Source organism: Manis javanica, chromosome 5 (assembly GCF_040802235.1).
Source record: "Manis javanica isolate MJ-LG chromosome 5, MJ_LKY, whole genome shotgun sequence".
Lineage (NCBI taxonomy): Eukaryota > Metazoa > Chordata > Mammalia > Pholidota > Manidae > Manis > Manis javanica.
Genome location: NC_133160.1, coordinates 103,390,725 through 103,405,940, shown reverse-complemented (window position 1 = coordinate 103,405,940; position 15,216 = coordinate 103,390,725). Strand labels below are relative to the sequence as shown.

At 37.1% G+C, this 15,216-nt stretch overlaps 1 protein-coding gene across 8 annotated transcripts in view; it reads right to left on the bottom strand.

Moving 5' to 3' along the window:
* Positions 1-15,216, bottom strand: part of MAPK10 (mitogen-activated protein kinase 10) — a 321,575-nt gene that overhangs the window by 282,860 nt on the left and 23,499 nt on the right. The window contains exon 3 of one of the 8 annotated variants that reach the window (XM_073237345.1): positions 12,164-12,315. The exons of the other annotated variants lie outside the window; for them this stretch is intronic. The gene's annotated coding sequence lies outside the window, so the exon portion shown is untranslated. The remainder of the gene's footprint in view (positions 1-12,163; positions 12,316-15,216) is intronic. 8 annotated transcript variants of the gene reach the window in all.

The following is a 15,216-nucleotide window of genomic DNA, read 5'->3' as shown; positions in this document are numbered from 1 at the left end:
TATACAGCTTCTCTTAGAGGTGGAAAGTTCTCAAAAGGTTTTAGGGGGACAATATAAATATCAGAGTCTAAAGAAGGGCCATATTATGCATTATAGAGGCTGGTTAAATGGCAGAATTGACAAGACATAAAGATAATAACCAATATTTATTGATCATTTATTGGATGCAGACATAAGACCCACACATTTATTATCTCAGTCTACACAACAACACTATCTCTTAAGTATTATTATTATCCCAAATCTACTTAGGAAACAGGCTCAATGTGTTAAAAAAAAAAAAAAAAGCCCAAATCACAAAACCTATGTACAGCAGCATCAAGATTTGAATCCAAGTAGTAGTCTGTTTTCAGGTCCCTTACACATCACCTTCATAATATTTGGACAGTTACATAATATTTGGACATAATCTGACAGTTACTAGAAGGAGGTATCTGGGCAAGAATGCAACATGTGGGCAGAGATATGATTAGAGCTGAGAAGATATTAATAATGTAATTGTTCAGACTCATCTCTCCTTTTCTCAGAAATTATCTTCCATTAATTCATTTTGCTCATAATATAGATAGAAGCATATATTCCATCTCTATAAACATAAACTCCCACTATCCATGAAATCTATTGTACAAATTCTATCATAAAGATCATCATTAATGAACTTGTTTCCCCCTATTTCTTAGTCCTCTTTTCAGTAACTCTTATCCATGAATTCCTTCCACCTACTTTTAAATATGAGCACCCTCTAAAACATGTATCTTTACACATGCACACACACACACACACACACACACACACACACAGAGGAGTCTCTATAAAGTTTGCTCTTCATAGCAAAACCTGCCCACTTTGAGATTGTTTTTTAGTTTATAGTCCGCACAAGCTCTTCTATTTTAATCATTGTACTCTGTGCGTATTGACTTCTAAACTGCATACTGTTTTGGACAAGGACATTTACACAAAGAAAATAGAAAGTTGAATTTAGTTTCTCATTTCCAACTCTCCCTTCACTGTAATTTTAATTCAACCTTCTTCTGTAACTCTGAGCTTCCAAATAAAGTAGCAGTTTGAACGGGAAAATACTCCTAGAAAGGATTTAGCATCCTACACCAATAATTAAATAAGCAAGGTTTCACAGAGCACATAAGGAGAGGAGAGAGTGAAGCAATTTAGGAATAATAATAATAATAATAGCTAACACATTGATCTTACTGAGTTCCCAGGCACTTGTACATGAAATAAGTCATTTAATTCACAAAACAGTCTCATGAAGAAGGCTACCACTATTTCTCCATTTAAAAGAAAAAGAAACTGACACACAGTAACTTTTCAAAATTATTCAAGTAGTAATTAAACTCAATATTTAAACCCAGACAGTTTAGTTCTAAAATCAGTTTGCTTAAGCATATACATTGCCTCTCATATTTCATTTATTGAATTAACACCATCAGCAAATATAATTTCTAAACAATCTTGTAGATGAGTGTGGTGTTAGAAATTTTTCAAATTTAATCAAAACAGCCCTAAGTGTTTATGTGCATTTATTATGAAAAAAATGCATGTGCTTAGACCTAGAATTCAAATAGATCTCAAAAATGTTTGACTATATCTGAATTTTTAGATAAATTTGTATTAGAACATTGTTATTTTTGTTATATTTTAATGTAAAGTTTTTAAGTTAAATAAATAATTTAGTGTTAAATGTTTCACTTGAATTCATTTCACCTTGTTTCCTTAAACAATGATACAATGATTTAATTACTGATATATATGTAACCAGTATCAAAAGGGTAAACTACATGAAAAGGAAAGAATACAAAAAGAATTTATAAAGCAAAACTTATGCATAATTTATTTGTCAGCCAATATTAACTGAGCACTTAGTAGGTTCATAAAGCATGACAGAGGACTAGTAAGAAGAAAATAACCTTATCTGTAAGCATTTCTCAGGCAAAAGAACTATGGGAACCAAGAAAAGGGGCATCCTTTTTGCTGAGTGTGAAAATGTCCTAAAGGCCTTCATGGAGTCATTAACACTGCAAAATGAATGTGATTTATCTAGTCAGAGACAGGAATTAGCAAGCACAGCATATTAAGGAAGTGATGGAAGGAAATGCATGAAAGATCATGGGCTGTTCGGGGAATAACCAGAGTTCACATTCAAAGGGGCAGAAAATGAGGCTGACAAGACTATAACATGACTTGGATACCATGGTAAGCAATTGGCTTTTATGCGAGAACCCACTAAATGCATATAGGCAGGGAGGAGACATGTCCAATCTATCTTAGAAAATTCACTTTGACATCAGTGTGTCTGATGGATTCAAATGGAGAGAGAGCTGACCCCAAGACAAGAAAGGAAGTGGCTGCACTGTTTAGCTGAGAGAAGGTAAGGACCTGAGCCTAGACAGCTGTGGTCCAGAGAGATTTAATAGTAAGATGGCTTGCCAAACTTCTCCCTTCCTCTTGCAACACCCCCTGAACGTTGCAAAAGAATGATCACTGGATAATAGCCACACTCCCTTTACAGCCTGGAGTCATCTGTGGACAGTTTATACTAGATTTTTAAGATAAAATAACTGAAAATCTACCAGGTATAAGTCCCATAGCTCTTTCCCCTATTGGGAAATAAACAATAACAAATAACAGAACTAAAAGTCAACTACATTCAGAGGGGAGATAAAATTGCTAATGAAAAACTAAATAAACCATTTATGTTAACAATTATATAAGTATGCCTAGTAGCATAGGAAATATATGTACTTGCTTGATTTTCAATCTATACTGTATAAATATTTAGCAATCCTGTTCCTTGTTATTTTAGTTACAGCATATTTAAATCTAATTTAAGAACCTTTTTATAATGGTGGAGTGGGAGTACATGTAATGAACAAGGACTCAAACTCTTTTTATTTCACATAGTATGTAATCCAACTGACTTAAAGTCAAATTCTTCATTAAATTTTACAAATCCTGGAAAACTTGGATATTCCAAGTGAAGTTTACCAAATACAGAATACCTTGATTTTTTTCTTTTTAGCACAGATTACCTTACCTTTACATTTAAAAAATTATCTCGGGAGCCAGGATGGTGGCGCGAGTAGAGCAGCAGATATCTCCTCCCCAAACCACATATATCTATGAAAATATAACAAAGACAACTCTTCCTAAAATAGAGACCAGAGGACACAGGACAACATCTAGACCATATCCACACCTGTGAGAACCCAGTGCCTTGCAAAGGGGGTAAGATACAAGCCCCGGAATGGCGGGTCCTGAGTGCCCCCTCCCCCCAGCTCCCAGATGGAGTAGAGAGGTCTGAGCAGGAGGGAGAAGGAGCCCAGGACTGCTGAACACCCAGCCCCAGCCATCCGGACCAGAGCGCAGACACAGTGCATGCGCAGGGCCCTGGATACTAGGGAAACAGGGCAGCAAGAACAGTGAGCGGGTACTGGAGGCCGGCGCTGGAGGACAAAAGAAAAGTGAGTGGCCATCTTCTTTTTTTGTTGTTTTTGTTGTTGTTTTGTTGTGGTAAGTGCTTTTTGGAAGTCTGAAAGGGACAGGGTCCCCAATACTAGGGAAACAGGGCAGCAAGACCAGCAAACGGGTATCAGAGACTAGCGCCAGAGAACAAAAGAAACTCGAGTGGCCACCTTTTTCTCTTTTTTTCTTTTTTTTGTTGTTTTGTTTTGGCGAGGGCTTTTTGGAAGTCTTAAAGGGATAGGGACCCCAATACTAGGGAAACAGGGCAGCAAGTGCAGTGAGCAGGTGCCCGAGGCTGGCGCTAAAGAATAAAGAAAAACGAGCAGCCATTTTTTGTGTGTGTGTGGTCGTTGTTTTGATTTGGCGGGTGCTTTTTGGAAGTTTTAAAGGGGCAGGGTGGGACACTTAGTCCAGAGGTAGGGAATCCCGGGATCTCTGGGCACTCTAATCCTATGGGCTGCAGGGAGCATGGAGGCTATTAATGGAGACAAATAGCCTCCCGGCCGCTCCCCCTCCAACACAACTCCACCACTTTGGAGCAGCAGCCAGAGCCAGGCTACGCCCACAGCAACAGCAGAAGATAAACTCCACAGCAGTCAGGCAGGAAACAGAAGCCCTGTCTGCGCACATCTACCCAGCACAAGCTACTAGAGGTCGCTATTCTCCCAGGAGAAGAATGCCACAAACCAACAGGAAGGGAAGTTCTTCCAGCCGTCACTAGTCCCAGCTCTGCAAACTATCTCTATCACCATGAAAAGGCAAAATTACAGGCAAACCAAGATCACAGAGACATCAGAGAAGGAGACAGACCTAACCAGTCTTCCTGACAAAGAATTCAAAATAAAAATCATAAACATGGTGACAGAGATGCAGAGAAATACACAAGAGAAATCGGATGAAGTCCAGAGGGAGATCACAGATACCAGAAAGGAGATCACAGAAATGAAACAAACTCTCGAAGGATTCATAAGCAGAATGGATAAGACGCAAGAGGCCATTGATGGAATTGAAACCAGAGAACAGGAACGCATAGAAGCTGACATAGAGAGAGATAAAAGGATCTCCAGGAATGAAACAATATTAAGAGAACTGTGTGACCAATCCAAAAGGAACAATATCCGTATTATAGGGTTACGAGAAGAAGAAGAGAGAGGAAAAGGGATGGAAAGTATATTGGAAGAAATAATTGCTGAAAACTACGATAAACTGGGGGAGGAAATAATCTAACAGACCACGGAAATACACAGAACCCCCAACAGAAAGGATCCAAGGAGGACAACACCAAGACACATAACAATTAAAATGGCAAAGATCAAGGACAAGGAAAGAGTTTTAAAAGCAGCTAGAGAGAAAAAGGTCACCTATAAAGGAAAACCCATCAGGCTAACATCAGACTTCTCGACAGAAATGCTACAGGCCAGAAGAGAATGGCATGATATATTTAATGCAATGAAACAGAAGGGCCTTGAACCAAGGATACTGTATCCAGCACGACTACCATTTAAATATGATGGCGGGATTAAACAATTCCCAGACAAGCAAAAGCTGAGGGAATTTGCTTCCCACAAACCACCTCTACAGGGCATCCTACAGGGACTGCTCTAGATGGGAGCACTCCTAGAAAGAGCACAGAACAAAACATCCAATATATGAAGAATGGAGGAGGAGGAATAAGAAGGGAGAGAAGAAAAGAATCTCCAGACAGTATATATAACAGCTCAATAAGCAAGCTACATTAGGCGATAAGATAATAAAGAGGCAAACCTTGAACCTTTGGTAACCACGAATTTAAAGCCTGCAATGGCAATAAGTACATATCTTTCAATAGTCACTCTAAATGTAAATGGACTGAATGCACCAATCAAAAGACCCAGAGTAAAAGAATGGATAAAAAAGCAAGACCCATCTATATGCTGCTTACAAGAAACTCATCTCAGACCCAAAGACATGTACAGACTAAAAGTCAAGGGATGGAAAAACATATTTCAGGCAAACAACAGTGAGAAGAAAGCAGGGGTTGCAGTACAAATATCAGACAAAATAGACTTCAAAACAAACAAAGTAATTTGAGATAAAGAAGGACACTACATAATGATAAAGTGCTCAGTCCAACAAGAGCATATAACAATTCAAAATATATATCCACCCAACACAGGAGCACCAGCATATGTGAAACAAATACTAACAGAACTAAAGGGAGAAATAGACTGCAATGCATTCATTTTAGGAGACTTCAGCACAACACTTACCCAAAAGGATAGATCCACAGGGCAGAAAATAAGTAAGGACATGGAGGCAATGAAAAACACACTAGAACAGATGGACCTAATAGACATCTATAGAACTCTACATCCAAAAGCAACAGGATATACATTCTTCTCAAGTGAACATGGAACATTCTCCAGAATAGACCACATACTAGCCCACAAAAAGAGCCTTGGCAAAATCCAAAATATTGAAATTCTACCAACCAATTTTTCAGAGCACAAAGGTATAAAAGTAGAAATAAATTCTACAAAGAAAACAAAAGGGCTCACAAACACATGGAGGCTTAACAACATACTCCTAAATAATCAATGGATCAATGAACAAATTAAAATAGAGATCAAGGAATATATAGAAACAAATGAAAACAACAACACAAAGCCCCAACTTCTGTGGGACACAGCGAAAGCAGTCCTAAGAGGAAAGTATATAGCGATCCAGGCACACTTGAAGAAAGAACAACAATCCCAAATGAATAGTCTAACATCACAATTATCGAAATTGGAAAAAGAAGAACAAATGAAGCCTAAAGTCAGCAGAAGGAGGGACATAATAAAGATCAGAGAAAAAATAAACAAAATTGAGAAGAATAAAACAATAGCAAAAATCAATGAAACCAAGAGCTGGTTCTTTGAGAAAATAAACAAAATATATAGGTCTCTAGCCAAACTTACTAAGAGAAAAAGAATCAACACATATTAACAGAATCAGAAATGAGAATGGAAAAATCACGATACAGTCCACAGAAATACAAAGAATTATTAAAGACTACTATGAAAACCTATATGCCAACAAGCTGGAAAACCTAGAAGAAATGGACAACGTCATAGAAACATACAACCTTCCAAGACTGACCAAAGAAGAAACACAAAAGTTAAACAAACCAATTACGAGCAAAGAAATTGAAATGGTAATCAAAAAACTACGCAAGAACAAAGCACCTGGGCCGGACGGATTTACCTCGGAATTTTATCAGACACACAGAGAAGACATAATACCCATTCTCCTTAAAGTTTCCCAAAAAACAGAAGAGGAGGGAATACTCCCAATCTCATTCAATGAACCCAACATCACCCTAATACCAAAACCAGGCAAAGACCCCACCAAAAAAGAAAATTACTGACCAATATCCCTGATGAATGTAGATGCAAAAGTACTTAATAAAATATTAGCAAACCGAATTCAAAAGTATATCAAAAGGATCATACACCATGACCAAGTGAGATTCATCCCAGGGATGCAAGGATGGTACAACATTTGAAAATCCATCAACATCATCCACCTCATCAACAAAAAGAAAGACAAAAACCACATGATCATCTCCATAGATGCTGAAAAAGCATTTGACAAAATTCAACTTCCATTCATGATAAAAACTCTCAGCAAAATGGGAATAGAGGGCAAGTTCCTCAACATAATAAAGGCCATACATCATAAAACCACAGCCAACATTATACTGAACAGTGAGAAGCTGAAAGCTTTTCCTCTGAGATTGGGAACAAGACAGGGATGCCCACTCTACCCACTGCTACTTAACATAGTACTGGAGGTCCTAGCCATGGCAAACAGACAAAACAAAGAAATACAAGGAATCCAGATTGGTAAAGAAAAAGTTAAACTGTCACTATTTGCAGATGACATGATATTGTACATAAAAAACCCTAAAGACTCCACCCCAAAACTACTAGAACTGATATCAGAATACAGCAAAGTTGCAGGATACAAATTAACACACAGAAATCTGTGGCTTTCCTATACACTAACAATGAACCAATAGAAAGAGAAATTAGGAAAACAACTACATTCACAATTGTATCAAAAAGAATAAAATACATAGGAATACATCTAACCAAAGAAGTGAATGACCTATACTCTGAAAACTACAAGTCACTCTTAAGAGAAATTAAAGGGGACACTAATAAATGGAAACTCATCCCATGCTCGTGGCTAGGAAGAATTAATATCGTCAAAATGGGCATCCTGCCCAAAGCAATATACAGATTTGATGCAAACTCTATGAAACTACCAGCAACATTCTTCAAGGAACTGGAACAAATAATTCAAAAATTCATATGGAAACACCAAAGACCCCAAATAGCCAAAGCAATCCTGAGAAAGAAGAATAAAGTAGGGGGGAATCTCACTCCCCAACTTCAAGCTCTACTATAAAGCCATAGTAATCATGACAATTTGGTACTGGCACAAGAACAGAGCCACAGACCAGTGGAACAGACTAGAGACTCCAGACATTAACCCAAACATAAATGGTCAATTAATATTTGATAAAGGAGCCATGGGCATACAATGGCAAAATGACAATCTCTTCAACAGATGGTGCTGGTAAAACTGGACAGCTACATGTAGGAGAATGAAACTGGACCTTTGTCTAACCCCATATACAAAAGTAAATTCAAAATGGATCAAAGACCTGAATGTAAGTCATGAAACCATTAAACTCTTGGAATAAAACAGAGGCAAAAACCTCTTAGACATAAACATGAGTGACCTCTTCTTGAACATATCTCCCCGGGCAAGGAAAACAACAGCAAAAATGAACAAGTGTGACTATATTAAGCTGAAAAGCTTCTGTACAGCAAAAGACACCATCAATAGAACAAAAAGGAACCCTACAGTATGGGAGAATATATTTGTAAATGACAAATCTGATAAAGGCTTGATGTCTAAAATATATAAAGAGCTCACACGCCTCAACAAACAAAAATCAAATAATCCAATTAAAAAATGAGCAGAGGAACTGAACAGACAGTTCTCCAAAAAAGAAATACAGATGGCCAAGAGACACATGAAAAGATGCTCCACATCACTAATTATCAGAGAAATGCAAATTAAAACTACAATGAGGTATCACCGCACACCAGTAAGGATAGCTGCCATCCAAAAGACAAACAACAACAAATGTTGGCGAGGCTGTGGAGAAAGGGGAACCCTCCTACACTGCTGGTGGGAATGTAAATTAGTTCAACCATTGTGGAAAGCAGTATGGAGGTTCATCAAAATGCTCAAAACAGACTTACCATTTGACCCATGAATTCCACTCCTAGGAATTTACCCTAAGAACGCAGCAATCAAGTTTGAGAAAGACAGATGCACCCCTATGTTTATCGCAGCACTATTTACAATAGCCAAGAATTGGAAGCAACCTAAATGTCCATCGGTAGATGAATGGATAAAGAAGATGTGGTGCATATACACAATGGAATACTACTCAGCCATAAGAAGAGGGCAAATCCCACCATTTATAACAACATGGATGGACCTGGAGGGTATTATACTCAGTGAAATAAGCCAAGCGGAGAAAGAAAAATACCAAATGATTTCACTCATCTATGGAGTATAAGAACAAAGGAAAAACTGAAGGAACAAAACAGCAGCAGAATCACAGAACCCAAGAATGGACTAACAGGTACCAAAGGGAACGGGACTGGGGAGGATGGGTGGGTAGGGAGGGATAAGGGGGGGGAAGAAGAAGTGGGGTATTAAGATTAGCATGCATAGTGGGGTGGGAGAAAGGGGAAGGCTGTACAACACAGAGAAGACAAGCAGTGATTCTACAACACTTTGCTATGCTGATGGACAGTGACTGTAAAGGGGTGTATAGGGGGGACCTGGTATAGGGGAGAGCCTAGTAAACATAATATTCTTCATGTAAGTGCAGATTAAAGATAACAAAAAAAAGAAAGAAAGAAAAAAAGAAGAAAGAAAAAGAAAGAAGAAGAAAGAAAGAAAGAAAGAAAGAAAGAGAGAGAGAGAGAGAGAGAGAGAGAGAGAGAGAGAGAGAGAGAGAGAGAGAGAAAGAAAGAAAGAAAGAAAGAAAGAAAGAAAGAAAGAAAAAAAGAAAAAAAAAAAGAAAAAAAGAAAGAAAGAAAGAAAGAAAGAAAGAAAGAGAGAGAAGGGAGATTACTCCCTGAAAGAAAGAAAGAAAGAAAGAAAGAAAGAAAGAAAGAAAGAAAGAAAGAAAGAAAGAAAGAAAGAAAGAAAGAAAGAAAGAGAGAGAGAGAAGGGAGATTACTCCCTGATAGGATAAAACTAACTGTAAATCAACGATTAATGCATGCTTTAAATATCCTTAATTTTGACCACTTAATGGGTGTCAGATGATTGGCTATGGATGTACACTTTTCTGATAATATTCCTTTCTTTTTAAAAAAAAAAAAAAGCAGTTCCTGTGTGGTGACCTCCAATGAGTCCTACACAATGGTATAAAGGGCATATCAAAGTGTGGGCAAAGGGTCTGTTTGTGTTTATACAGAGGAACAAAGCCTAATTTGGCTACCCAGAAAATGAACTAAGATACGATATGAAGAACTTCCAACATCAGCACTCTCTGGAGGAGACATACCAGAAGATGATCATCAAAAAACCTCAACAAAGATCCAGGCGATGCTGCAGTTGTAGCTGCATTCATCACACCAGTTCCTGGATTTGCCATTGGAATGAAGAAGGAGATATCTAAGCTGGCCTGTGCATACAGTAAAACAACAAATCTGACTGGATCTATACTGTTGGAACTCAACCAAGAATTAGGAGAAGTGCAAGTTGTAGCGCTCCAAAGTCTTGGAACTTTGGATACAGACTATCTACTGTTAAAAGAACATGTGGGATGTGAACAGTGCCCAGGAATGAGTTGTTTTGATTTGTCTGATTTTTCTCAGACTGTTCAAGTACAGTTGGACAATATCCAGTATATCATAGACAAATTTTCACAAATGCCTAGGTTGCCTAACTGGTTTTCTTGGCTTCACTGGAGATGGCTGGTAATTATAGATATGCATTGGTTATGTAACTGTATTCCTATTATGTTAATATGTGTGCGCAATTTAGTTGGTAGTTTAAAACCTATACATGCTTAAGTTACTCTACAAGAAGATATGTCAAAGAAATAATCAATCTTCCCATGTTTTCTTCCATCTGCTACCTCTATAGCTTTTCTTCTTCCTTCCTAATTACAACCCTTAAATAGAATTCATGCCTCATATCGAATTCACTGAGTATCATAACTCCTCCAAGTGGTAAAGATACCTCAAGACAAATGCTGGGCATAGAAGCCACAGGGCATAAACCTGCAAAGAAGTAAAAAGCTAACCTTTTCAAACAGTATGGCTTCTCTCTCACTTACCAACTTTACATTTCCCTGTATGGCCCCGGAAGATGACTGGTTAGCCAGAGACAGGTAAGATTTCTCAAGGGAGGGACAACCTAAGACAGGCACAGTCGCAGGGGGGCCATCAGGTGAGAAATTGGGGATCAACAGAGGTGAGGCTTAGAACCTCATCCCCCCTGTTTTGAGAGAAATATTCTGCATCCATGGATGTATTATTGCCCTTGTCAAGCTTGGATTAACACATAGTCTACAGGCACACACCTGATCATCTACATTTGCTCTCTGACAACACTAAACTATGTTTTCTACCTTTATCTTGCATCTACCTACCACTTCAGCATTTTATTAAAAATAATATTAATAATAATAATAAAGGGAGAAATGTGGGATTCACATATAAATCAAGTATAAAAATCAAACGAATATTCATATTTGACCTGATTGTTTATAGTTCAAAATGCGTGATCAAAACCGAAAGTTTTTGTGATGACTGCCCTTGTACTGTTCACCATGTAAGAACTTATTCACTATGTAAGAATTTGTTTACCATGTAAGAACTTGTTCGTTATGCTTCAGAAGATTGGAGACTGATGAGAATTAGGCTGGGGGTGGATTAATGATTGTGCATTGAGCATTGACTCCCCTATACAGAATTTTATTGTTAACAACCATTTCATCAATAAATATGAGAGATGCCCTCTCAAAAAAAAAATTATGTCACCCTGAGGTTTGAATATATGTATAAATCTTAAATATAATTTTGTAATTTTTTTCTTCCATCAGAGCCAACATGCTGCTCTAACCAACAAAAAAAACTCATGAAATTCTATCTTGTGGGATCTGACACTTTTCCCTCAATTACTTACAACAATAATTTCTTTTACAAATGTTTAAGCATATACAGGTTTCACTTTTGCATTGAATACAGTTCTTTGAAAGACTACATGATCTCAGTATCTTACATCATGCTTCATTAATTAAGTGGCATTATATTACACATTTTAAATACTCTTTTTTCCTAAAATCTCAATATTTATTTACAGTTTATAAAATACTATGAACTGTTTGTAATAAAACATGCTCCACAAATATAAGCATATGTTAACAAATCTTAGCAGGACAAATGCATGTTAGGTTTTTTTACTCACTGATCTCCTAGTTCTACTCTTTTTCATATTATTATTATCACAGAGATTTAAAAACACATTTGATCCAGACACTAAATTTTGATGTATGTTACAATTTATATAACTAGGAAAGCAGCACTAATTAAAAGAGGAAGATGCTTTGTACTACCTGCAGGCTGTTACCATGGGCAAGGACAAGGTGCTGAGCTTGGTCCAGGACAGCAGCAATAAGAGATCTCAGTCTGAGGCTTACAGCATTGGGACTTCTCCTGTCTGTCTGTTCCTATCAGCTGGTTCTCCACTGTGCCATCTGCCATGCCCCTATGCAGAGATCCTGAGTCAGAAATATGCCTTTTCTTGCCTTTGCTAAATAACCTTATTTTCTGATCTTTACAGGTCACCTCATTTCTATCTTCCCAAAATAAAAATAAATAAGTAAATCACCCTTTTGGGAGAACCCATCATATTTTATAAATTTCTTATTGCTTATCTCAAATTTTTAAATGCACTATACCCAAAGCTATAAATATCATGAGCAACAAAGTAAGTTAAACAATTAAATCCTAATTGGATAGGGACTAACACAGGCATCTCTTGTCCAGACTCTTAATTTAGTAGAATTTTACATCCCTAGTTCAGCAAAGTTCAGTTCTGGGCTACCAGAGAGAACACACAGTAACAGATGTGTACATGGCTGTGTGTGCGTGTGTGTGTGTGTGTGTGTGTGTGTGTGTGTGTGTGTACATATCTCTATCCTTTAAAATGAACATCAGCATGTATGAGAGCTCACATAGAGGTGTACTGCATTTGGTGTTCAGAATAATCAGTGTCTTTCTATTGGAATTAATACAATCATAACATGGCAGTTATTTTCAGTTTCTTTGTGTTCAAGTAGAAGTTCATTAGAAGCTCAGGAACCTACTAGCTTTATGAACTCTTCATCCTTATAGGACTTACAAACTACCCAGAAATGAATCAAAAGTGGATGCAAGCAGCAGATCTTTCAAGAGAAACTTCATTTGTGTCAGTACTTTTCCCATACCTGAGGGAAGCTCTTATACAGATTAAGAAAAGCTATAGGGAACACTGCTAAGTAGTTTGGTTTCATTTCTATATGTTAATTTGACATAGTCATAATGTTGGGTTAGTATTTGGAATTTATTGTCAGAATCTTAAGCTAATTAAAATATGTGAAACATATTTGCTGGTATTCATTCTGGGTACCAATAGATGATTTTTAGAAAATGTATCCTATTCATCTTCATCCAAGAATTATATATAGCAAAATGCCTACATGTAACAGATATTCAATACATACTTATTGAACGAATAATGGTTTGAAAAAAATTACCAAAGAGAAAACATAAATATTGACAGGCAGCTTATAAATTTTATGAATGACCTATAATAAATCTATAAACTCAAAGATAGAATGCAGGTCACTATATATGCTTTAAACACCAGAAACAATGACTAAGCTTTATGGGGAAGTTAGAAAGGGAGGTGAGAAGTAAGAACAATGCCTTCCTCTCTCAAGGTTGACTTAGACCACCACCAGGAAAGGTTTTAAAATCAGACATTCTGTATAGCCTTTCTCAGGCTTTCACCAAAGCATAAAGGAGAAAACAAGCTTTTCCAAAGTGATAGATAATTCCATACAAAGCAGACAGCAGCCAAAGCAGTGAAGGAACATCCATTCCCTCACTTAGTGGCACACAGAACACAGGGCAGACTTGATTTTCTATAAATAAAAGAAATTTCTCAAACATGATCCATAGCCATGTACAAGTCTGAATATGGTTACAGGGTCACCTCTGCACCCTTATATCAACCTGTAAGTTCAAGGGTAGAGTCTCATCAGAACAAGCCAGGCTGGTGCGCATGCACACACACACACACACACACACCTCTGCTTATCATTCTCAGAAAAGGACACTAAGAGGTGCACTATGCAAGCACAGGTGTTTGTTCGTTCACTCCCGATCAGCCCTGAACAGACAAGAAAGATGTTCACTATTGGCTTCGTTGCCCTGTTTTTCATCAGCAAAGAACAGGCACTGAGGATTTCCTCAAGCAAGTAGTCACTGAATGCTTTTAACAGGGGATGGCTCATGCACTTTTTATTGAGCAACAAATCAATCATGAAATGAACCTGATGAAATATGCTTCATATTTAATGTAAGGAAATGTATAGTGTGACAAATAATTCACTAAGCAAATTATCTACAAAGACTACTTAGAAGATGTACCAGAATGATTCTTTAGGTTTGTAACTAAAATTCTCTTAATTGTTAGCTATATCTTTCTCTCATAATCTTGATTCCTCTTCCCTTTTCCTTTATTGGTGACTGATAAACTTACACTTTCCCTAAAATTGTATGCTTAGCCCAAATTGCAAAACTCTACTTATGGCATATTTTTTTTCCTTCAAACAACATTCATACTATGAATGTTTCAAAAACACAAACTAGAGTACAACAAAATTAAGGTATTAAAACAATAACTTTACATTTAAATAAATTTAATAAAAGTTCAGCTTTCTTTTAAATAAAATCTTACATTAAATGCAACTTTACATTTAAATCCATTATTTTATAAATCATCCTCTCTCATTAGAAAGATTTTTTTAATTTTTCTAAAAAATGTCAAAACTCATCAAGCTCATGCTGCAGATTTTAAGATGGGGAAAGAAAAAATTTGTGAACAAACACACCTCTCTGATTCAATTTTTAAAAAAGTATTCTCGGTAACCTCAGCTCTCTATAGTGAAAAAAGGAAAGACTGCCACGCGTCTAATCCTAGAGAATTTTAGAGAATTCATTCAAATCCACCTTTGTATGTAAGTACAGCATAGTAACAGTGTGGCATTTGTGACATTTTCCTGTGCCCTTCCTTCCCACAGAGAAATAGGCCAGTTCACCCAGTAATTTTCCACAAAATCTTTCAGAAGAGCTCCTTAATAATCTGGAGGTTATAACAAGGATGGTGGCCCAATTGACCTTCCAGACGAAAGCCTAGGGTCAAAATCAAACCTGATTTGAAGTTACAAAGAAAAGTAATATTTAGGGAAACTTCCCCAAGGCAGTCCTTGCCATCTGTAACTTTAGAGTAATAACTGGAAGGAGGTGAGCAAATGGAGTGAAATGTACTAAAAAATGGTCGTCGTTAGCCCTGGGTGAAGGCACTCTGTTTATGTCCAGTTAAAATTTATAATGTATTTGT